The following is a 24329-nucleotide window of genomic DNA, read 5'->3' on the forward strand; positions in this document are numbered from 1 at the left end:
AGCTTAGAAGTCGTTTAGCATCTAGTTGCCCCAGAAATATTATTTCCAGGAGAGGAGCCAATGGATGAGCACCATCTTCTCATTGGCAATAGGAAGGAGAGAAGATGGGTTTACCTAGGCAGTAATAGCCCCTCCTTAGAGAAAGGTCTGGTCCTCTGTGGCTGTGGGAAATCAGTTGGGTTTGCTCCTTTGCCCTCTCACCATTTGCCACAAAGGAAATCCCCAAGCTGCTAGCCACCCCTCAGTATTCCCCACAGGCAAATTATTTTTGAATTTTCCTGTGGGGGATTAGCTTAAAAGGAAGCAGCAGAAAACTATTATTTGCAAGGTTGGTGGCCCACCTCAGCACGGCCCTATTTTTTTTTTTTTTTTTTTTTTTTTTTGCGGTTCGCGGGCCTCTCACTGCTGTGGCCTCTCCCGCCACGGAGCACAGGCTGGTCCAGACGCGCAGGCTCAGCGGCCATGGCCCACGGACCCAGCCGCTCCGCGGCATGTGGGATCCTCCCGGACCGGGGCACGAACCCGTGTCCCCCGCATCCTCAGGCGGAGTCTCAACCACTGCGCCACCAGGGAAGCCCAGCACGGCCCTATTTTAAGACCATATAAAAAAAAAAAAAAAAAAAAGAAAAAAAGGAAATGGAGTGTGTTTGCACCAGAAAAGCCAAAGCAAAGCTGAATAGGTTAATAAGGTAACATCTGAAATGTACCATTATTAAGACTCTATTTCTGACTTTCCTCCCCTCCCCCATTTTGAATCCCCAGTAACGGACTTGCTTGTATGCTTTCGTTTGGTTTTAATGGTCCTGGAGATTTGGGGTTCATCTTTGGCTTTGTGTGCTTTTTTTAATCTGTTCCTTTCTCTTGTAATATTCCTCCTCTAACTTGCCCGATGTGATTCATTTCTTTAAGATCTTGTTTTATTTTTAAGTCATCAATTACTCAAACTTCTTGGGCCTATCTATCCTCAGCCATCTGGACCCCATACCTTATTTTAAAGCATGTTCAAATAATGACAACCTTCTTTTCTCAATTAATTTATGGGCTGCGGGGACCATTTTTCATTTGTTATCATGCACTTCCATTTGATCTCGCCTATCTTTCTTCTGCATCTGCAGCCATGGAGTATAAATCTTCCCCTCCAGCATTGTCATGGTGTCCAAGATATATCGGTATAACTCCCTATTAGTTCCACAAAACTGACCTTAATTTCTAAACATGGTATCAGATGTGAATAAAGTTTGGTAAGATGATTTGTTCTGATTTACTTTGTACCACTTATCTTTGAGTTTTCTTCCTAGTTTTCTTTTATCTAATTTAGACAGTAGAGTCTTGCAAGCCGGGTTACGATTTATCCATTACCTTCCTGCCAATGCTGCTCCTTAGAGAGATAGGGCTGGGAGATTTTAGGCTGTGGATAATAATAATGTGGCCTGTGGACATGCTTGAAGTTGGTTTGTGTTGTTTTCTATTTTATTCAAGCTGACCTCCAAGCTTCAATCTCTTTCCTATTTTGGAAATGTGAAGATTTTCCAACAGCATGCCTATATCAAGTTATTAGATATTGGATCTGAGACTTGCACAAGAAAATTAAGCATGCAGATCCAAATATCTCTTCCCTTCTGATGCTCAGCGGACAAATAGGAGTATTGGAAAGACCCAATTCTCTCACCAACCATTAGAAATGGCTGCTTTTGGATGTCTGAGGGGCTGTGACTTACAAAACAGAATCTGTGTGTGTGTGTATGTGTGTGTGTGTGTGTGTGTGTTTTGTTTTACATGAACAGACTTCTGTCCAAACTAAGGAATGCCAATTAAGCAAAAACCATGGCCAGATGTTTATTAACACTTCTCAGGTTCACGGGATTTGGAGAGTGTGCAGTTTTCATGGACTAATTTGAGAAGGGAAACACCTTTATTGGAATAATGGCCAATTATAATTGCCGACTTTGCCTATTCCTTTTCGTGCTGGTGGAGCTGGGGGAGGGGGTGCCTCTTGGTGGAGAGATGATGCCTATTCCTTTTCGTGCTGGTGGAGCTGGGGGAGGGGGTCCCTCTTGGTGGAGAGGTGAAGTGCCTGGCTTACTCTGGCGCAGCTGGCTCCGGAGGCACCACGGATTTGGGTGTGGCTTTTGAGCCACATGCAGGCGCAGCACGGAGTCGTGGAACACACCACACAGACGCACAAAATGAACCTGTCAGTTTGTTATGCAGAACGAGTTTTTATTTCGTTCTGTTTTTTAATCACATTATGAGTTTACCTGGAGCTCACCTTCACGGGCACCTCTTGATGTGGGGGCAATCAGGGCGAACCCTTTGCCAAGCAGTGGGGCATCTCTGGAATGCCAGCGAGCGGTGAGACAGGAAGAAGGGCTGTCAGGCCTCAGCATGGTGACTTCACTTGGGGCCCAGATTCAAACTGTGGAGTAATAAAACTGAATAGCACCATATAAAACTCCACGTTTCATAAGACAAATATTGCTCTATGCATTCATGTCCCTTGCACTATATTAACTGTTGGAAGAAATGGAAACAGTTTTAGTGACCCCCTGGGACCTATAAAGGCTATTTCTGAGTCTGAATCTTGCTGTTTAATTTAATCATTTATTATATTAATATTCAAATGGGCTGCATCTTATTAGCTACTGCAAAGATGTTAGACTGTCTGAAATAAATACCTAATTATGCTTTTGAAGACAGGGGTTCTAAAGACTTTGGTGTGTTTGTGCTAATAGAACAGTTCATTTGCAGATTTTTCTGCAGAAATCAGCAGTTTGAGGCTTTTTTCCCCTCTCTTTTAAGAAAATAAAAACAAGGATTGAATATACATTGAGAGGTTTCAATAGCAGTTCCTAGTTCCACCAGCTCCCAAGCCTCCTTGGAACTAGGGTTTTTGTTCTTGGTGCCCAAGTGAGGGTCCACCTTGGAAGGACCAGCTCTCTCAGCTCAATGACACATTAATACAATTAAGTGTTTTAACCAAATGACTATGAAAATAGATGGTTCAAAGGAAAAATAATAGATATCCTCTAGAAAATATATTTTTTGAGATCAGCATGCTTTTATTTTTTAACATGACTGTTTCATTATTTTCTATCTGCATTTCAGTCTCTCTCTCTCTCCCTCCCTCTCTCTTTCTCTCTCAATTCCCAGTGCAAAATCAAAATCTTATGTAGGTCATTGATTTTTACATCCACAGACAATGGACACAGGCAACTTGGAGAAATCAGACTGTGCCATTTGGAGATACTGCGCAAAACAAGAAGCCAGCACACCCTGGGGGAGGGGCGTGGGGAGCGCACACCTGCGGTGTCTGCTCGGGGTGTGTTTGGGGACAGAGGCTGGCGGGATCCATACGGAGTCCATTTTCCTAATGCCGAGCATTAGCTTCATGAGGATGGATTATGCCGCTGGCGTAATATACACAAACGGTGATGATAAATCCTAAACTAAATGTATACACTGCATTTGGAGCAGTGGAGAAATTAGTGGTAAGTGCAAAAGTTACAGTCTGAGAAACTGGGAATTACACGTTACTATCTTTCTAAAGTAACTGCCTCTGGATTTGCAATCACTTTTTTTTTTTTTCTAAAATTACTGAAATGGTATACCTGTTAATATCCAATTATCTGCTTCACTTTTTTTTTTTTTTTTTTCTAGATGAATATTAGAACCAAAAGTTAAAGCCCTGTGCGAGTGGCCAAACGACTGCTCCCTAGTCAGGGGCAGTCTCAGTTCCCCCTCGCTGACCTCCGTTTAACCTTTAAATTGACCTAGAACGAGTTTATTTTCCTTCTCCTCACATGGATGGCTGTCCCAGGAGAGGGGACCCCTCTTTTCCTGGGTGGATAATTACATTGTGGCTGAAATTTGCTTTCAACTGCACAGCGCTCAGTGTCATCCCTTGTTGTGTTGACAAGTCTCCTGCAGGCTCGCCTGCACACAGTCTGCACTGTCGCTGCCTCCAAACCACGTCCGTCGTCTCCACCATCCATCCCTTCCGTTCCATCCTCACACCTGCTGCATATCCGGTCCTGGTCGGCTGGTGGCGCTGTGTACGCAGGCCACTGGGAATCACAGCGGGCCCTAAGGCTTTGCCCACAGGGAGCTTGCTTTCTGGCGGGATGGTCACAATTGTTGAATTTTGATCTGCTGTGATCTTTAGGCTGTCTGTCTTCCCGGTAAAGGAGGCCAGGCTGCAGCTGGGATGGTGGGAGGAGGAACAGGGAACAGGGCTGTGAGCCGTCCATCAATGGGCGCCATCCTCCATGCCTCTCCAGAAACCCAGAGGAAGCACAAGCCCTGGGCGAAAGGATTCACACTTAACTTATGGGTCGAGGGAGCCTGCAGTGAAATCTCCGACAAGCCCATTGGAGGGCTCTGAGGGACCACAGGGTCTGGGGCTGGAGGCCTAAGTAGATCAGGGCTGCTTGGAGCTTGCTTGGCCTTTCCCCAAACCTCAGGCCAGGGCACCACATCACCTGCATCAAAAACCCCAAGGACATCCCCAGGAGCTGAGATGCCTCATGGTGGCCAGTCTTGAAAGTTCTCTGTGGGATCCCCTGCATTTCCCATGGAGCCTTCCTAAGGCAAATAAATAATGGAAGACCTAGTCAGGCGTACCAGGAACAAGAGGACCCATGGGCCCAATGCCCAGGCTGCCCAGGGGAGGACGAGGGAGGTGGGGTTGGGAGTGCAGGCAGAGGGTGTTCCTTCTGTTCCCAATGGTGCTGATGGCTGGGGGAGGAGGTGACGGGAGCTCCCCTTCCTGACCTCCTGATTTCCCTCCAGAGTCAGAGAGGGGCAATGTCCCCAGAGCTACCCCCGCCTCCATCCCACACATAAACAAAAGGTTGAGCGTGTACCTATACATGCCAGGGGGCTAACTGACTTATTTCATTAATGGGCTTAACTGGTGTATCCCGTCCTGCATGTCTTTGGTCTCCCATCATGTATGGCCCCACTCAGAAGGCCCTCTCACACGGCTTCCTGGACTCCCCAGTCTGAAGTAGATCCTCTTCCAACTCTCCACCCCATCACTGATCCCAAATTTCTTGTTCTTTTATTTATTTACTTGTTTATTTCTTCTTCTTTGCACAGAATTGCAAACCCTTCAGATAAGGAATCCAGATTGTTATGATTTCACAAAATGAAATTGCAGGGCCCCTTGCTTAAAAGTTTTTAAGAATTTCAAGACGGTGACATCAGAGCATTAAACCAGTGAGCAGGGGTCCTGTGTGATAGCACAGGTCACAGATTCTTGAAGCTACCCTGGATGAGACCTTGTCCAGTCCTGACTAGTTCACTGCTGGGTCTAGCATACTGCCTGGAACACGGCAAATACTCCACGCATCCCGGCACCACTCACCCTGCCGGTGGCACCGTTGCTTTCCTCATTACCTGATGGGACCAGGCAGAGAAGCCTGGTCTAGGGGATAAGCCCATGGGGTAGATGCTTCATGAGAGCAGAATCCAGGTCTCTCTCATCACCACTGGATCTCCCAAGGTGAGGCAGAGTGCATTCCACTAAACACTAGTTGAATGAATGAACGGATCAGTGAACGGGTGAATGTCCACAATATCTGAAGCACTGTGGGGCTCAGAGAGAAGAGAGATTACTTCTGTTGTGGGAGATGAGACAGAACTGCAAGGGGAGAAGGAGCTCTATTTCCAATACCAAGTGGACTTGAGTCGGAGAGAAGTGGGCATTCCAGACAGAGGTGGGGAGTGTGGGGCTCCAGTTGTGCTCTACGGGCAGAGAGGGAGCGCCCTGAGCAGGAATGCGGCAGGGATGCTCCCACGTTCCAAGCCAGCCCTCCTTTCCTCTCCAGCCAGAGTTGAGGCTCCCTGGGAGGGCTTCCCCAACAGCAGTGTGAAACAGGTTCAGTCCAGGGTTGGGACCAGGATGCTCTGACGAAGCCAGCAGACCAGACGCTGAGCTCTGGGAGCTAGTGTGCCCGGGACCTTGGCTCCCCAGAACCAGCAACGAGCTGGGCACCGACTGTTGGAGGTTAGAGGGCCCAGGATGCCTTGATCTGTCTCGAACGCTGGGTGTTTGAGGAGAGTGACTAGGGGGAAGTCCGAGTGAAATAAGCCAGGACTGAGGGAGCCACCGTGCGGGAGTTTCAATGTCTCTGAGTTTTCCAGTGGCATTTGGAGATAGGAAGGCTGTGTCCACGCTGCATGAAGTCCTCGGTGGTAAAGGGAGATGTTCCAAAACTGACCTCGTAGGTCCACTCATTCACAAGAAGGACAAAAGCTTTAGAATTCTAATTAGGTTCTTAATCATCCTAGGGGTGAGGGCGGGGTATAGCTTTGATTTATTCTTGGATTTGTATTTTAAATAACATCTCCGTGGACACGGTCTTATGTGAATGACTTTGAGTCCCCAGCACATAGGCCCCTTTCAAAGGCCCCTCCCTGCCCACTCCCTGGACATCATCTTCTACTCTCCTGGGGATTCTCCTGCAGCACCAGAGCTGGGTGCCAGAGGGAGCAGGTTAGAACACGGCACGAGGAAGCTGGTCATCCTCTGCCCCAGGACGCCATCATGTCTGTGAGAGCCCGGGCTCTCAGCGTGCGTAGGCCTGGCTGAGCTTGGCAATAGGACTTTATCACTCATTCATTCGCTGCTCATGCGGGTGGGTGAGTTGTGACAAATCCTGCACTCTATGGAAGATGTGGTGATAGTTTCAAAAAAGAAAATATAGTAACCTTGCAACTGAGGAGGCCCCAGTGCACTGGGATGGGCGCCCATTATAAGGACAACAAGGGACAAACAGCACACAAAGGGTGAGATGCTGATGGCAGGCTGCAGGGGTGGGGAGGAATGAGGCCTGAAGGTGGCAGTCAGGGAAGGCTTCCCGATGTGTCAGCTGGAAAGGCTTCCTGAGATCCACGCATCCAGGGCCAGGGATAGGCTCTGTGTCTGAGCCAGAGTTATCTGTGCCTGGCTCCCCTGGCCACCTGGTCTAGTCTGGGCGTTCAGCACACCATTTCCAAGTAAGAGCTTCTCCCCAGGGATGGGTCCAAGCACTGAAACGTTATCTTTGGGGGGAGTATCAGACACTGATAGAGCAAGTGATGAGATGGCGCTTGGGGCAGGAGGGAGCCTGACAGAGGGGGGCATTGAAAAAGCTGCCCCCAGACCGAGTGAGCCTTTGACCCAACAGAAATTAGCTCTGATTTCTACTGGTTTCTGTGGCCAGATTCTTTACATTTAGGTTTATTACTGCAGCCTGTCTTTCTGCTGACCGCCCCCCCTCCACTTCTCCTCCAGACTAGATTAGATTCTCATCAAAAGTCTGGGGGTGGGGCAGAGCATTCATGCAGATAAGCCTACGTTAGGGCATCCACGGTTAACCCGGTAATATACACTTGCATTACCCTCCGTGGAACCCTCCAAGGATCGATGTAAGGGTTTAACTACCACACAACGAAAAAACATCTATTCCTGCTGCCTTGGAGCAGCCATCGGGAGGCTGTGTATATGTTTCCCTCATTATTTGGATGTGCCGTTTGAATGTTGTGATCAGTGATTCAGTGCACATGATTCATCAGGAAGACATTTGCTCGGCAGACATGTGAGGAGCTGTCTGCCTCTTCAATCTCACTGACAGGGCAAAAATGCTGATTTATAGTAAATCATTAAAATCTGCTTACTATGGCACGGCTTGTTCCTCTTCCCCACTTCAAGCCCGCAACTTGATCTGCATCGTGTCTCTTACGATTTTATACTACAGCAAGCAGTTATTTAAACAAGAGGGGAATGATCCTTAGTCTTTATTAGTGCATATGAAAGGGTATTTTGTTTAAAGAAGACTAATTAAGAATTCAGACTATTTACTTGCTCAGTATAGGGGGCAAAAAAAATAGATTTAAAACGTCTAAGCGGAACAAAGAATGACTGTCCTCAAACAATACTTAAAAATGATGATTTGGTACATATTTTAAATCGTCGTAAAATATCAATTCACATGTTGCCAAAATTATTGGGAAGGCAGGGGCCAGAGGCTGGTTGCCTCGGAGTTTGAATTGGAGGGAGGCCATGTGGATCTCTCTAGAAATTAATACCAGGAAGAGGATAATGGTATGACTGTGCCCAGCTCAAATATTGTGACAACGGTTCCATTGCTTTAAAAATCATTTGGAAAGTTTTGCTCGATAAAAGGAGAGGTTTAAGATTTGGTGGAAACATAACATGGGAATGTGTCGCTTGCTAGGTAAACAAAGAAATAACACAAAGAGGTCTATATTTCGTATGTGCTACTTACAGTTAAAAAAAAAATTAATTTGATGCCTGGGGACAAAAATCCTTGCCACTGAATTACAAAGAAGTGAATAAACTGACTCAAAATTATCCATACAGATCTGTCCCCTTAATAAGACTAATTCCAGAGAACAAAGCAGAACATAATGCATTTTAAATTAAGTTGGAAAATGCATAATTTATATTTGTTTTATTTCTTCATATTTTAACACAGGTGCGTTCCAGAATGCTAAGAAACAGAGAAGAAGGGCATGCTTCTGTCCGTGGTTTTTTTTAACTTTCTTAAACCGAGCTAATATTTCTTTCCTTGTTCAGGAAGTGAGAGCGCACAGAAGCAGACCAAAAAAATGAACACAGTGAGAATGGAGAAAGTGAATATGTTTGGCTAAATTTAATTTTAAGGACTCCTACTTCTTAATACAACATTCAGAAACAGAAACAAAATATTGCATTAATCTGGATGAAAATCATGTTGTCTTTCGTCTCAGTTTTAGGACAACTTGGGAAGGGCAGGCAAACTCAGCTGGAGAAAGGGCAAGGGCTGTCCGTGCAAGGGGTCCGTGGAAGTCCCCCTTCCTGCCCCACCTGCCCAGGAGGGGGGGGCAGTGAAAAATGCCCAGAGAGATGGGCCCAGTTCTTTGCAGCATTTTGGCTGCATCATGGGACAGACTTCTTCCCTTCTTTTCCAGCCGGTATTCCTTCCCTTCTGTCTATCTATTCCACCCTCACCCTGACTCATCTCACCTTGGATCCCTCCCATTAGTTTGATGGCATACATAAATTATCAAACCCGTTGCTTTAAGCTTAGCTTAACTCGTTTTAAGTTATGCTTTATTTTTAAATTGCAAACTAAACACAGCATAGAAATGAGTACTAAAATCAAATTAAGTGCCTTACCATTATTCTTTAAAATAAATGGTGTTTAGAGGAGACTTTTGCTAATGATAAAACTGTAAGGAAAATGTAGGTGAGAGTAGAACCAATACTGCTCAGTTATTGAGCACCTACTAGGTAACTAGGTAAAAGCAGGACAGACATGTCACAGGACGTGGCCGTTCCCTCTTAGATGGGAAACCATCGTGCACACTTTTTTGTGAGTCTGGCTTTGGGGGCTGGGCTCTGACTCCCTGGAATAGCTCAGTACTTCTTTGACTTGCATGCAGAGAAGAACTGTTGAAGGTGGTGACTTCTGACCTGCTAAGGCTGCATGCCCTGCTTCTGGAAGGTTGAATGAGATACTCATTAACACAGAATATTCTAACAGGTTAAATTTAGGGTTTGAGTATATGAGTTATAAACTGGATGAATTTTTATTCAGGTCAAGTGTTGGTATTTGATAGCTTTGTTTGCATCAGGTCCTAATTTTCCTTCCGATATTCTGTGGTCCGTGCCAGCTGTATTTTCCCCGGGCAAAGAAGGTGGACTGGTGCTCCCCAGACTTGCAAAGCCACTCTCCATGCCAGGGTCACATTTCCTCCCTGTCTCTGCTGTAGAATTTACTAAGCTTGCAAGTCTGGTGCCGTGGCCATCCTGCCCACCACTTTCTTCACTGTCTCCCCTCTCTCTTCAACACAGTCAATCATAGGAAGGGAGGCAGGACATTCTCAGTGACAGGAGACAGTGATCACAGACTGGGCCAGCCTTCCTTGGAGTCTAGCAGTTGGCTTTCTGCTGTGGCCAGAGTTTTAGCTTTGTTTTCTCTTACAGCACTTTGGTTCCTTTGCTGAATGTCCTCACGCTGTCAGTTTTCCCATGTCTTGGCAACCAGGGCCTTTCCAGTCAGGGTCCATATGGGGAGAGGGCAGAGGGCACACGTGGGCAGTGGCTTCCGCAAAGCCAAGGACTGCAGTGTCCCTGTGTGCACACGAATAGCTACTCTCTCCACGTGCTCCCCAGATGGGCACGCAGGTTGAAGCCTGGCCACTGTGTGCCTTTGCCTGGACCTAATACCCACTCCTCTGCTCACCGGAACAGGTTTCCTGCCCTCTGGAGAAGGTTGGTAACAGACTTTCATGGGCTCAGCACCTCCACCGGGTCAGCAGAGGACAGAAGAAGGGACCAAGACATGGGTGTCTTTACCGCCAGCCACATCCAGGCAAAACTCCAGTGGACTGTCTTTGCTGGCTGGCTGTCTTGTCCACTTTCTGGACCGTTCCTTTGCTTTACCCCAGGTACTCAGTACATTCAGCGTCCTGCCAAAGACACATCTAATGTCTGACCCATCCACTCGCTTTGATTGCACTGCCCCTTCCTGGGACTTTGAACTCTCATGTGACCCTGAGAAACTGTGAGAAAGGACCCTAGAGAGGGATTTTAATCCAGCATTGCCGTGGTGGAAAGGTGTGGCATCAAAGACTTTTCAGCAATTCTAAGAAATATGATGCATTGGAAAGGGTACTCGGAAAAAAGACAGACTGAAGCCAACTTCCAGTTCTGTGGTTAATGGGTTAAGTGAACCTGGGCAAGTTTCTTTACTTCCTGAGCCTCAGTTTCCATATTTAAAACAGAGATGAGAGAATGCCACATGTCTTTAAACATTTCTGGGCCACTGGCTTTTTCATCAACGTTTAGAAACAAATTCTTCCTACTCTCCCACTGCCCTCCTGGGCTGCAGACTGTCTCCGCCACCCCTCACTGTCCAGCTTCCTGGAAGCGTTGTCTGTGTCTTCTGTTGACACTCGCCGTCCTCTTGGTCACTCTCTGCAGTGCCTGGGTCACGCCAAGTACCCCCGATCCTACCTTCTCCTGGAGACACCTCAAGCGTGCAGTCACCTTTCACCCTCACCTGCTTCTCTACAGAGCTTGAGCTTTTGACCGTCCCCTCCTTTCCTGCCACCGACAACCCTTTCTCTCCTTGCCCGCTGCAGGAGGCTGCACAGAGAGCTGTTTGCCTCTTTTTAACCTCAGCTACTCTCCTGGGCCCAAACTACCCTCACTTTGGGGAGTCCTTGGAAAATCGGATGAAAGCTGTGAAACCTTCCTCTAGAAAAAGGAATAGAATTTTGCATCAGATTCAGGGGATTTTTGGACTCATCAAGGGCCATATAATGATATTATTAATAACATCATAATAACCGTAATAATAATGAACGCTAACTCCTCAAAGCTTGTACAATGATAATAATAATAACAGCAACAACAGCGATAATAATAGTAACTGAAGTTTACTAACTCCTCAAAGGCAAAACAACAACGACGACAACAGTAATAGTAACTGCCACTTCCTCACTGAAGCGGGAGTACACAGCCATGGCAGGCCGGGCTGCTCCGTAGACTCCTTGCCCAGATGGGCCCCATCCCCATGTGGCTGATGGGAATTCCTCCCAGGGTCCTTAATATCTTTGATTAACAAGCCAAGTGTCCATGCCTGTTGAAAATGTTCTCCTTTTATCCATGAATATTTCTAGGAATATTTCAAGGGAGGGGAGGGGAGTCAGTACAGCTCATGAACTGCCATTTTAACCTGAGGATGTCTCATGCATGCCTTAACTGTTTTAATTCTGATGACAATTCTGAGACAGTTATCACAATTGTCCCCCGCCAATATCACAGATAAGACAGGGGCTTTAAGCAGCTATTGTATTAGGATTTGACCAAAACAGACCTCAGACAAGCCATTGGGATGTAATCCCAGGAAGCAGAATGAGGAAAGGAGCCAGGGAAGGGAGGGGATCAACTGAGTGTGTTAAGGAAGGGTTACCATTCGGACAGCTGGGAACAATGCCAAGGGCCCATCTAAGAGACCTGTAGTGGAGAGATTGTTAGAAATGCAAATCTTGCCCCCCTCCTTCCCACCAAACCTACTAAATCAGAGTCTCTGGTGGTGGCCCAGGAATCCGAGTTTTAACAAGGGCTAACCTCTGACACATTACACTATACTACTTCCATCCCAGCACTTTGGACCTGCTCTGTGCAGGTGCCAGGCAGCACCCAAGGCCAGAGAATAGCTCAAACAAAGAGATGCAGAAAGCCACAGGCCTGAATGGGAGGCACACACAGCACCCAACTTGTGGGTGAGCCTAGAGAATATTGGGGTGCTGACAAGGTCTGCTTCAGAACCTCGTGTCTAGCTTATGGCAACTTCCAAGTTGAGGTCCCTCCTCAATTCCAAATTCTGAATGCATGCACCTGGATGCCCCATCAACACAACCCAAACTTCACTTGTTCCTCGAACTCCCTTTTGTTCCTCATCACATCAGTAGGACCACCCATCACTTCATTACTACAGCTCAGACCCAGATCCTGCATATGCTTCCCTTTCCTCACTTCCTCAACCAGAGCAGCCAACAACTGCTGCCCATTTCACTTTCTTCATATCTGTGTGATCCTTTCATTTCTCTCCTTCTTCACTGCTACCCTTAACTTTGAGTCCTTGTCACTTCTACATGAGTTTCTCACCTGGCCTCCAGGCCACCAGTCCTATGCACATCCATCCTTTTCCTATGTGTCACCATGGTCTCCTTTAAGCTCAGACCTGATCATGTGGCTCTCCTGCTGGAATCCTTCTTGGCTCCCATCATCCAAGGATGAAGGCATTATCCTTGACCCACTGACAGGACCTAAGTGGCCCCCACACTGAACCCAACAACTCCTGGAGAAGTCAAGCTCCTCCACACCCCAGGCCTTCTTCTTCTGCCAGGCTTACTCTTCCCTCTCATCCCATGCTCACTCTCTTCCCTGGCATCTCATGTCCTGCTGCAGGATGCCCTTCCTGGCATCCCCTGCCCCAATCTTGGCAGGGCTCAGCCTCCTCCTAGTGTATTCCAGAGAAATCTATGGGGTATCCTCTCTTAGCACATATCATAATGCAGCGTAGTTCCCTGGCTACCTGTCTGCCTTCCACACCAGATTATAATGTCCCCAAAGGAAGAAATCAGATCCCACTTACTTTTCAATTGGCAGCACCAAGAACAGTGCATGGTATGTAGTAGGAACTCAATAATTCATTCAAATTAATGAATAAAAAAGTGAGTGAATGAAATGTGGTTCAGTAAGTATTCAACCAAGTTAGTTCCCTCCTCCTTAAATTCTCTAGTCTTGCCACATTAGGCAAATACCCAGTCTATCTTTGGGAAGTCTGGTTTGAATACTAGGCCATGCTATACTACAGGCTGGTCTGTTATCACAGGACTCCATCCTGCCCTTCAATTCCTGTCTCAACAGGCCTATACAGTACAAATTTGAGTCTTAAATCTTGTTTCAATTCATTTCAGAGTTTATATTTCTCATACATGTTTCTGAGAAATAACTATTGTTTATCATGATTGATTATTTATATTTAAATTCTGGCATTTCCCTCAGGCTGTATCTATTTATCATGACTGTCCCCTCCCAGGTTCATAGAACATGGGAAGCAGATGGGCATCTTTGTTCTGTGACATCAGAAGAACCATTAGGCATCACTAATAGCAGTATCTTCCATCTTTGTTAAGGAAGCCATGAAGTCTAGCTTGATGATATCTTTAAGAGTAGACAAAGGAAGATGTACACAGACATTATATTGTAATATGCATGACCAATGACAAAAGTCTCTGATGCTTCTGCCCAGGCCAATATTGGCATCTCTTCTCATTCTAAAAAGAAGCACCCTTAAAAATATGTATTTAGGGACTTCCCTGGTGGCACAGTGATTAAGAATCCACCTGCCAATTCAGGGGACACAGGTTCAAGCCCTGGTCCGGGAAGATCCCACATGCCATGGAGCAACTAAGCCCATGTGCCACAACTACTGAGCCTGTGCTCCAGAGCCCATGAGCCACAACTGCTGAGCCCACATGCCACAACTACTGAAGCCCGTGTGCCTAAAGCCTGTGCTCCGCAACAAGAGAAGCCACCACAGCGGGGAGCCCATGCACCACAACAAAGAGTGATCCCCGCTCGCCCCAACTAGAGAAGGCCCATGCACAGCAACGAGGACCCAACTCAGCCAAAAATAAATAAATAAATAAATAAATAAATTTATATATATTAAAAAAAGATGTATTTAAATTGATGCAATGAACCTTAGGCTGCCAATTTCCACATTTTCAGTGAGTGGTTAGAGTCTGCATCTGAATTAATCAAAATAATCTATAAAAGACTCCTTTCTGTGTCTAAGTTAAAAAGTACTGAAGGCTTCTGGTTTCAGTTTCAATACGAAAAGAGCTTGGAAGTCACTGTTCCTGTCCTAACAACAACAAAAGTTGTACAAACTGAAAATAAACAACTTTTCTTGGATGCATCAGAGAAATGAGGTGGCAGGACAGAGCCACCTTGAAATCTGGAGAAACAGGCGCATAAAGAGAGATACAGAAATCTGCTTAACTGAAACTGAAGCCACTGGAGCCATAAACTGGTAGAAACCCTTAAATGATAACCTTGATGAATTGCTAGAGACTGAGTGTGAACTAGTGTGAGAGTGAGAAACTTCTGAGGCTGAAGTATTAGGGAGGTCCCCGCAGCTTTATGAGCTTGACCTCCAGGAACCCCACCAGGTTCTCATGGTGAGAATAGAGGAAGATTCCTTTATGGCTCTGGCAATGGGAGGGGAAGCAAGCCTTCTCCATAGCAAAGGTCTGCTCTCTAGGCAAAAGCAGTTTGACAGAGCACAATTCTGAAACTTCACTGCAGCTGGAGGAAGGGCATTTCTCTCCACTCAAGCCCCCTTCAGCCTTCTTGTTGCACCTAAACATGGGGTAGGGATGGAAACATAGTCAACAAGGATCAGGGCTTCAAAGAAATTGCTTGGGAATGCTACAGCCAGAGAAGGGAGTAGGGAGCAGAGAAGAAAAAACTACGCCACCTAATAGATGCCTGTGAAAGTCACAACACTGAGAAACACTACAATACTGAGATTTAATCAGAAAATTATAGAATGGTCCTCTCCCCAACACCTTACCACCCCCCCCAACAGGGTTAGTACAGTAACAGTGGATCACAGCTTTATGAGTTGCAAGATGCAGACTGTATCTGAAGAGGAGTCCATAGGGAAGCCCAAAGTTGAGAAGGGAGACAAAAACATGAACCCTGGAAGAATGTGAAGCTTCTAGTACTTACATCTAGAACAAACATTAAACACAGCCCAAGTCCTAGCTAGATAAACATAAATCCTCACACTGAAGGCCTATTTACTTCAGCTCCTACTGCCCATCATATGCCTGACTTCTTTCAACAAAACATTACAAGGCACACTAGAAAGCAAGATGAAACACAGTCTGAAGAGACAAAAAAAAAAAAAAAAAGCATTGGAAACAGACTCAGATTTGACACAGATTTTGGAATTATCAGACAAGGAATTTACAACAAGTATGAAGCCAAACCTAGTTATGTTTTCAAATATTTAACACCATACTTCAATCTTAGTTTCTCTAATTTTAGAAAATCACTACTAGAATTAATGTCATCATGTATACATTTAAAATAATTGAAGAAAAAACTTTAAAAGAATATATAATCCAGAAAGCATAAAATAAAGGAACCAGTGAGGCAGGAGTACATCATTGAACAAGCTGACTGAATTAAGATCCTTTAACTCAATAACAAAAAATTGACAATAAAAGGAAATGAATTCATCTTTCCTATTAAAGACAATATTCTTTTTCTTTGCTTAAAACATCTATTTAAAAAACAAAAACTTAAAATTTGATAAGTGAAAGCTACAACTCTAAAGATGGTGAAGGAAAGTAGCTTTTCCCATTCCATGCGCTCTTCAAGCATGGACCCACCTGTCTTTTGCTCAAGGGAGTAGTTTGACCATTACGCTAGCTGTCAAACTCCTGTGAGCACACAGAGAGCTACTATTTAGTCTGGAGTCTTCCCTCTCCCTGCCAGACCTGCAACCTTGCTTCCTATGTGTCTCTTGCTTCTTGCCTATTTGTCCCCTTGTCCAGCATCCACAGGTTTATGAGTAAGTCCTTCCATCTTTCAAGGAGTTTACCATTCTCATGCTGTTTAAATCATTTCTGACCTCAGAAAATGAGAGTAGATGGGATTGGATTGTGTGATGTCAACTTGCCTCTGCTGTTCTTGTCTGAGGCTGGGACATGCATTTCCCAGAACAGCCTGGAGTGTGGGAAGGAAGCAGAGGTTGAGGTAGGCAAAGTGACAGACCAATGCAGAGCTGCCTGCAGGTGCCCAGGGTGGCTTCACTCTACTGTCACTCTACTCCTAGCTTATCTTCCCATAGCACTCCCCAAGACTACATCACTGCTTGGCTGCAAGCATGTAGAGGCACAGTTCCCCCAGAAGGACCTCTTTCAGGACCTCTGGCCACATACGCTACATTAACTACAGGTACTTATGGCTTTTCAGATTTTTCCACAAGCTCTAATTTGCCCAGCCAGCCAGCCAGTAAGGCTGAAGAGGTCAGTAAAGGTTTCTCTGATCCTCCAACTTTCCCCACACTTCACCCTTCACTCCCCTGATCCTCTCCTGACCATATACTTTTTCATTCTTTTATAATATCTGTGGTAGTTCTTTTCTTCCTCACTGAGCCCTGAAAGATACTATAGATTTCTGAATGTGTTTCACAATGTTATCCTCACTTTTTTTAATCAAACTCAACAAGAATGGCCAAGAATCTACAGCTCAATCTCCTACTTGAATATGAGAATAAAAGAACAAATGAAACTACCAATGAAATATAATTAGCAGTGTTTTAAATTATAAATTAGGACTAAATGGGATTTATTCCAGGAATACAAAGTGGTTTAACAGGTAAAGATTATATTAATATATTAATATAATTAACCACATTAGCCATCTACCAATATGGTTAATTATATTAATATGTTAATGTAATCTTTACCTGTTAAACCACTTTGAATTAACTATATTAATTAATAATAATTAATTTGTATTAACTATATTAATGTGTTATATTAGCAGATAAACTATTATTAGTGACATAGTAAATAGTAAAATAATAACATTAGTAGATAAAAATAACAAATACATGATTGTAGTAGGCAGAATCTTAAGATGATCCACAATGAAGTTGTATAATTTCTTCCCTCTGACTATGGGTGGGAATGGTAACTTGCTTCTAATCAATAAAATATGGCAAAGATAAAGGGGTTTGGCAGGTGTAATTAGAGTTCCTAATCAGCTGGTGTTCAGTTAATCGAAAGAGGTTATTCTGGGTGGTCCTGACCTAATTGGGTAAGCCATTTATAAAAGAATCTAGAGCAGAGACTCTCACCTCCCCCACCCCCCAATCTCTTTTGCTGGCTTTGAAGAATCAAGGTTCCTTGTTGTGAGACATGGCTCCCTGGAAAGTGCCACGTGATGAGGAACTGAAGGTGGCCCCAAAGGTGGTCCCTAGGAGCTTGGAACAGTTCCTGGCCTATGTCTTGGCTCCACCCTAAAGTTTAGAGCCAGGTCTGTTCATCTATCTCTCTTTCTGTTTGTAGTAGAGGTTTACTCTGGAAGATGCTCTTCTTGTGGTAATGACAGAAGTACAAGATGGGATGTCTGCCACACATGTACATCTTGAACTTCTGCTTGAACATCCATTTGGCCAAAGAAGGTCACGGATCTGAGCCCAATGACAATGGGGCAGAGAAACCTACTCTTTCTCTAATCAGAGAAACTGCAAAGTGTGTGAATACAGGGTGGGCTGGAGAAATGGGAGGAGTGATGCATCCCACTGCAATACCCAGATGGTGTTTACAGGAATTCAACATTGATTACTGATTTTAAGGGGAAAAATAAAATAGAATAAAGATATAAAGAGAATGGCTTAATCAGGCAAAGATTATCTATCTTAAATTAACATTTAACATTCCTCCAAAAGGTAAAATCCTAGAGAAAGAATCCCTAATCAGGTTTCATGGACTTTCGTGGTTCGTGGAAGTCTATGGGGGCTGGGAGAATTGTGAAAGCTTAGACTCTTGGAGTCTGGGTGTGGGCTCACATTTGCTTTTATCTGCACATCTTTCAGCAGATTTTGAAAAGGGTCATGACCTTCCCCACACTCAAGAAAAAGTAGGTAATTATAAGCCACTGCACTAGAGGCCTTCTTATTAAAATCAAGAACAATATCACTAATATTAGCCAGTAAAATAACACATAAGAGAGAAATAAGACGAGAAACTAGGAGGACAGATGATACTATCATTATATGTCAATTATATGATTGTTCTGTCTATAATATCTAAGTTCCTTCATTCTAAGATGTAGGACTTTTTAAACATCAAAATGCATTTTTTTGTAAACAATGCATTCATTTAACATGGCAGTGTTTCTTTGGTTTTTCCTAAAGAATCTGTATTTAAAATTTTGATTAATCTAAAAGTTGATGGTTATTTAAAATCACTTGAGAATGATTAAGAAAGTTCAAAAATGTAGCTAGTTACAAAATCAAAATACAAAAAAGAATCAGCTATCCTGTATGCAAAAAATAACCAAATAGAAAATTAATGAAAACAAAAATCTATTCTCAGTAGCACTAAAATATATAACTAGAAAAAATGTCATTAACCAGAAATATGAAAAAACTTACATGAATAAAATGTTAATGATACAAAAGATGTGAGTCTTAAAAATGATAAAATATACTGATCTTTGATTAGGAAATATATTAGCTTTTGAATATTGTGAAGATATCAATTCTTCCCATATTCATTAATAAAGTTAATAAAGATCCAATAAAGATCCCACAAAGCTTTTTAAAAAATTATTAATTTATTGATATGGATGATGTGTGAGAACTTGAAGCATTAATTCTAATCTTAATCTGGAATGAAAAAAAAAAAATAGTCAGGAACGTTTTAGAAGGAAAGAGTAATGAGGAAGAAATTGTCCTACTAGATATTAAAAAAAAAAAAAAAATTCAAAGCACCATTATACTGGTGCAAAGTAAAACAGACTAGGTAATCCAGAAACTGAACCCAAGATATACTTCATGTTATATATGATATACCATATTTCCTCAACTCTAAGATGCATTATTGATTATAAAACACAGTGTTATTATATGTACCAATAACAAGAAAAATCCCCAGGGTGGAATCTAATAGGGGAACTCCTCTGGCTACATCTTCTATAAATGTCCACCTGAAAGAAACCCATCACGCAGAATGGGACAAAAAAGAAATGTATGTGTGTCTTAACCTTGGCACTAAGTGGAGGGAGGAGAATACTTCTCCCCTGAGAATTGGAATTGGAGCTAATACCCATCTAGTGTTGCAGAGTGAAGTCTAAAAGAACTCCAGGCTGTAAACCTAAACTGGTCTTGGGCCCATAGTGCCCTCATGTGATGGCGAGACCAGTGCAAACCTCTGGAAGAACTAGCCTTCAAGTGGAGCCAGCAAAGACCTTAGACACTAGCAACTATAAGGTCCTCCAGATTTCAGAGAGGTTAACATGGGGAAAATCTGCATTTTACAAGCAGTAGGGTATAGTAATGGGTCTCAAATATCCAATGCTAAAGTTAAGAATCAGGTAATAGATGTTGATAGAAACACTGCTTAGTGGTATATAACTAATTGGGAAGTTAAACAAACATCAGCTAGACCAAAGATAAAATTGAAAACACAAACTCTTAAAAGAACTAGAAGAAAACACAAATCTGAGAGTGGGAATTTGCCTTTCCAGTCATGGAAGAAAAGAAGTGATGGAGAAGCACTGATCTATGGGATTAAAACAAAATGTAAGCTTTCTATCCATCAAAAATGACCTTAAATTAACATCAAACTAAACTGGAAAAAAATAGTTGCAACTTTTATGGCAAAAAGAGACAGTAACCTTGTAACACCCTAACACTTCAATATGTGTGAGAATTTTCTCCTTGGCAATTTTTATTCTAGTGGAAAGATTAGAAGCAATGAAAGAGGAGGAAAGTGAATCACTCATCTATACTAGAAAACATGTTTTTGAAGAAAATCTATTAGCACAGGACAATTCTGTTAAAACATTAAATGAAATAACATAGGATATGAATTATAGCCAATGTACCTAATGTATTTATATTTCTCTCTCTTTCTTTCTCTAACTTCCTGAATACATACATAAAAAGCTGAAAAAAATTACCTATCTGTTCATAGTGGGTATCCCTGAGTGGCTTTATGGGTGATAGTTTAGACTTAGTGTTTTCCAATTTTTTCTCAGGAGTCAGCGTATTAGTTTTCTACTGCTGCTGTAACAAACTACCACAGACTTAGTGGCTTAAGTAGCACATTTATTATCTTGTGGTTCTACAGGTCTCAAGGGGCTATAATCAAGGTCTAGACAGGGCTGTGCTCCTTCCAGAGGCTCCAAGAAAGGAATCCTTTCCTTGCTTTGTCAGTTCCTAGTGACCCCTGGCATTCCTTGGCTCTCTTGACCCCCTCCTCCATCTTCAAAGTCAGCAACAGAGAGTTGAATCCTTCTTGTCCTCAAATCTCTCTGAGTCAACTGGAAAGGTTCTCCGCTTTTAAGGACTCATGTGATCTGACAGAATCCACCGAGATAATCCAGGATAATCTTCCATCTCAAGGCCATAACCTTAACCACATCTGCAACATCTCCTTTGCCATGTTAGGTAACATAGTCACAGGTTCTGAGGATAAGGGTATGGATACGTTTGAGGGCAGGAGATATTATTCCGCTGAACACAGTTAAAAATTAAAATAATAAGTTTAACATCTGAGAAACACATATACCTGATATAAAAGGAAGAAAAAGAGGTATGCATTCTCTTCATCACCATTATTTTCCATCTGAATTTTTATCAAGGTCACTAAAGCCTTTGGAAACACAGCTTAATTTAGACCAGGGGTCTGCAAACTATGGCCCACAGGCCAAATCCAACCCACCACCTGACTGGTAAATAATGTTTTCTTGGAACATAGCTAGTCTGATTTATTTGTTCATTGTCTGTGGAATTGTGTGTGTTCAAGAGCAAAGTTGGATAATTGCAAGAGACAATCTGGGCAACAGAGCCTAATATTTACTATCTGATCCTTTGCAAAAAAAAAAGGTTTGCTGACCCTTGCTTTAGATCATTGCTTCACAATCTTGGTTAAAATTGAATGTAGGCTCAGAGGATACATTTTACCTTAGAGAACTGGCAGGGTCTCCAGGGCTATCTGCTCATCCCTCCTTTCACAGAAAAGACACTGACACCCAGGCAGGTGAAGGGGGTCCCCAGGACTCTTCTAAGGCCACAGACAAGCCTGCAGAAAGGCACTCAGTTGAAGCTTCCTGAGTCTCATCTACCACCTCCTGCTTTAGCATTTTCTTAGCAGGTACTGAATACCAGTAATGCACTGAAGCGGTCTCAAATTAAAAATAAATAAACAAATAAATTAATAAAAGCAAGTTAAAAAATACAAAATTTCTACAAATATGTTAGGTATTATGATGGTTATTTTTATGTGTCAGCTTGACTGGGCTACAGAGTGCCTAGATATTTGGTCAAAGATTATTCTGGGTGTTTCTGTGAGAATGTTTTTGAATGAGATTAACATTTAGATTGGTAGACTGAGTAAAGCAGATTGTCCTTCCCAATGAGGGTGGACCTCATCTAATCAGTTGAAGACCCAAATAGAACAAAAAGACTGACCCTATCCCCAAGTAAGGGGGAATTCTTCCTGGCTGACTGCCTTTGGACTTGAACTGAAATATCATATCAGCTCTTTCTGGGGCTTTAGCCTGCTGGCCTTTGGATGGGAACTTACACTGTTGACTCTCCTTGTTCTCAGGCCACTGAACTCAGACTTAAATTAAACCATCAGCTTTTCTGGGTCTCCAGTTTGCCAAGTCACCCTGCAGATCTTGGAACTTGCCCACCACTTCCATAATCAAGTTAACCAATTTCTTATAATATATCTTTCTCTCTCTCTCTCTCTCTCTCTCTCTCTCTCTCTCTCTCTCTCTCTCTATATATATATATATATATATATATATATATACATATATATATTCTCCCTCTGGTTTGACTTCTTCAGAGAAATAGAACCTTATCTAGTATGCTTGTGGCTGCATTAAACTCCCTGTGAATGGCCCTGATGCAGGGACTTAATGTCCTTGTGGACCATGAGGGTTTCTACCTATGACACCAAAGCGTGGTCATGCAGGGAGCAGGATAGAGAAAGACTCTGGAGGTACAGCTTAGAAGACCCACTTTTCCAGCCAGACTGTGACCTCCAACACATGGGGGCCATGAGTGTCTAGTTCATCACCAAGCAGAGGAACCACATGGAGAAAGACATCAATCATTATCTGCCCTTAGTTCCTGTAGTCCTATTGCTCCATTGTCCTTTTCTGAGCTGTGGCTCTGAGTCAGAGGGGCTGCCATTAAACATATATTGCAGTTTTATTACAAAAGTTATGAAAGTGATTACGTAGAATTTTTAAAAACACTCATAATTTTTTTAAAAAAACAGAGAAAAGAAAAATTACCCATAATTTTATTATAGAGATTACAACTGAAAACAATTTATGTTCACATACATAAACACATATATGTCCTACATTCCATCATGGGTGATGCTCCCTAAGTTAACTTATCCCTTCTTGCTCAACATATGGGAATATAAAGTATTCACTAATATAAATACACTAAGATGAGTGTCCTTGTCATTAAATCTTGCCCCTTTTCACCATTATCTCTCCACTATTAGTTGATGGAGGTGGGATTTTTAGTTCAAAGAAGAAACACATCTTAAGACTTTTGATACCAATACAAAGTGGCCCACTTAGATACCATATGCCTGCTTCCTCTGGTGGAGCCAGTGTCTCTCAGAAACCACAGTGGCTTCTGCCATGTCAGGTACACTTCAGGGCATTTCCACAAAACAATTTCACTTTAACTTCACAGGATTTGGGAAAAAAAATGACATGAATTTTTAAAAATGAGGATACTGAGTAAAGTAATTTGCCCAGAGTCATTCAACTAGAGAACAGGAAGCTGGGCCTTGAAACGTGCACAAAAAGCAGAGAGTGTCAGGAGTGTCACTTTAGGCCTTCATTGTTTCCAACATCCCCTTCCCCCCCTCCCATCACATCATACATATTAAAATGTACACACTCCCAACAATTGATTCATAATGTATGTAAGTGTTCCTTTGCAGTTGCTTGGCTGACATAAAAGATGTGACATTGCAGATACATTTAAATATGTATGGATTTCAATTTTGTAGGATGTGCAGGGTGTTGGCCAGTTGGTCCTCCCCTTCCTCACACCTCCTTCTCTGCCAATGCCTATGTCCACTTTCCCAGGTTCCTCTGTCAGCTGGTTGCCTGGTGGGTTTGGCCAGTGGGAGGCCCAGGAGTTAGGAAAGGAGGAAAAGCCCCACTCGTTTGGTTACTGGTTGCATTTCCTCTGTGACTACCTCCCACTGGTGGATCCCACTGTGGTCCCAGCTGCCACTTAATGACTCTGCTTCTTGGATCTGGTAACACTGAGCCCTCCTCTCCTCCCTCCGGCCTGGGCGTGGTAGAGGATTCCTGCTGTTACCAATCTCTGGGCTACTTTTCTCTCCTCTGTTGGCTTCTCAGTATTTCCAAGGTCTGTGAAACAGATTCTCTGCTTTCTGTTTTCCAAATTGAACCCTGGCAGATAGAGTTTTCATATTGTTCTGTTTTGATATGGTAGAACCAATCGTCACAGCTTTGAACCCTTTGTAGGATCCTATACATAGCTGTGCAAATAGTGTTAAATGGTAAGAGTTCTCTGAGTGTCCTTCCTGAGAAAGGATGGCAACCGATGGACTCAGGGACACTGCACCCCTTCCGCCCACTCACTCACCCATCTGCTTATCCATTCACTGATCTATGCACTTAGTCCATTTACTCAACCGCTCATCCTTCTACATTCATTTATCTACCCACCCTGCCACTCACTAAATCTCTAACTCACTCCATCTAACCATCCATCCATCCCTTCCTCCCTCCCTCCATCCATCCATCCTACCACCCATTCATCTGTCCCTTATCTATCTATCTATCTATCATCTATCAATTCCTCCTTTCATTCAATAAGCTTATATTTCTCATTTGAGGCTCCAGGTTGGAATCTGGGGTAACAGAATGAATCAGGCTCAGCTCCTGCTCCACAGGGCCTCACAATCCAGTGGGAGAGTTGGCCATGTAAAGAGTCAAT

This window comes from Phocoena sinus, chromosome 19 (assembly GCF_008692025.1).
Source record: "Phocoena sinus isolate mPhoSin1 chromosome 19, mPhoSin1.pri, whole genome shotgun sequence".
NCBI lineage: Eukaryota > Metazoa > Chordata > Mammalia > Artiodactyla > Phocoenidae > Phocoena > Phocoena sinus.